Consider the following 2,133-nt stretch of genomic DNA (forward strand, 5'->3'; position numbering starts at 1 on the left):
TCGTATGAGGGTACCATACAAGGCCTCAGACGGAGCCATCCAAATACTCGACTGTTATTATAAGCAAACTCATCCAAGGGAAAGAATTGGTCCCAATGACCACCAAAATCCTAATGACCACCAAAATCAATCATGCATACTCTCAATATATCCTCCAAAACCTAGATAGTATAATTAGAATGACCATCAGTCTAGGGATGAAATGATATGCTCAACTTGACCCGAGTACCCAACTCTTTTTGCAAATACTTCCAGAAGTAAGAGGTAAACTGAGTCCTTTATCAGAAATGATGAAAATAAGCACCCCATGAAAATAACGGATCTCACGAATATAGATCTTAGCCAGCTTCTCAGAAGTATAAGTCGTCTTAACAGGAATGAAATGAGCTAACTTATTCAAACGATCCACAGTCACCCAAACAGAGTCAAACTTACCCAAAGTCCGTGATCCAGGTCTTTAGCAGAGCGGAGAAAGTGCTCGTGTTCGAGGTTATTTATTGAAATGAGAGGTACATGGACTTCGCAGGTCCCCCATAGGTCATGGATATAAGACTTGATCCTTAGCATGTGTGTATGGTATAAAGAGGAGGCTTGTTTGGGTGGGGGGGGGGGGGGGAGGGATTGCATTGTATGGTATATCGTTACATTTCTATTCATATCATTGGATGTCATTGACTATTTATTCTTGTATGTGATATTGAGTTGTTTCTTGTGGTAAGGAGCCCATATTTATTTGACAGACTTGTGGATTAGATTGCTCCACCTAGGCTTATAACTTGAGGTTTACGAGACATATAATTTGTAACAACCAGTTTGGTCATTATAGTCTTTTCGATACTTTTGACCTTTTCTCGAGCTTGTTTAGCTCACTTTTGACTCGCGGGGACTATTGGCACTCTTCTCGAAGTCGTTGGAGTTGATTTGGATAAGTTTTGGGGAAATTTAGCTTAAAAGCAAAAAATAGTTGACTCGAAGTTGACTTTTGGGTAAACAGATCTTTTTGGGGAATCTGTCGATTTCAAGAGGTCCAATGGATCTTTTATAACTTGTGTGCATATTTGGTTCGGTTCCTAATGCACTCAGATGCATTTTGAGACTTGGGTTGGGAAGTTAGTTTTGAGATATCGGGGGTTGACTTGTCAACGAGACCTTCGATAGGAATTCTTAGGGCATGAGTTTGTTCGTAGCGCATTTTTATGTATATCTGCATATTTGGTTTGCGTTCGAGAGGTTCCGGGATGGTCCCGGGTGTCGATTCCAAGTTTGGAAGACACCAGAAATTTCTGTTGTCTGGTGAGCGTTATAGCGGAGGGGTGACCGCTATAGCGGCTGACGGACAAGATTTCTTATTTAAAAGCCCTAAGTCCCCCATTCATTATTATTTCGACTTAACAACTTTTGAGAGTATTTCAAGGTGATTCTTAGGGAAAAATTCTTGTGGTAAGTCCTTCTATCTTCTTTGCTATTCAATTTTCCTTAATAATCTTAGGATCCCATTATCACGATAGTTTGTTGACAGATTGATGATTTAAAATAGGGTTCAATGAGTTCTTCTTCTAGGTTTCTAAATCTTGATTTCTTGATTGGGTTTGTCACACCCCCGACGAGGAGTATAACAGGCTCCGACCCGTAAGCCGGAGTCACATGACTTAACTGTTACTTGGACAACACCCACCATAACTCAAGAACGTCTGCTTGCGGAAAAAAAGCCAACATAAAGGTATTCAATAAATCAACACACACACACATATATATATATATATATATATATATATATATATATATATATATATATATATATATATATATATATACATGCGGACCGACAAGGTCGCTACAACATCAAGTATATCTTAAAGTCGACAAGGCAATCAAAACATGTCAAGAAGCCAAAACAAGGCCGACAAGGCCATACATAATATTTACATATCCCACAATGTCCATGAGCCTCTAAGAGTATACCTATGAACATATATTACACCAAAATAAAAATACCAAAAGATAGCAAGCCCGGAGTAGTGGTACTTGCTAGCACCGCTGAAGCTGGGAAGTCCTACTGTGGTTGCTCTTCAACAAATCTGTCAGGGCCTGCAGCACGAAATGCAGCGTCCCGTGCAAAGGGACGTCAGTACG

Source organism: Lycium barbarum, chromosome 11 (assembly GCF_019175385.1).
Source record: "Lycium barbarum isolate Lr01 chromosome 11, ASM1917538v2, whole genome shotgun sequence".
NCBI classification, from domain to species: domain Eukaryota; kingdom Viridiplantae; phylum Streptophyta; class Magnoliopsida; order Solanales; family Solanaceae; genus Lycium; species Lycium barbarum.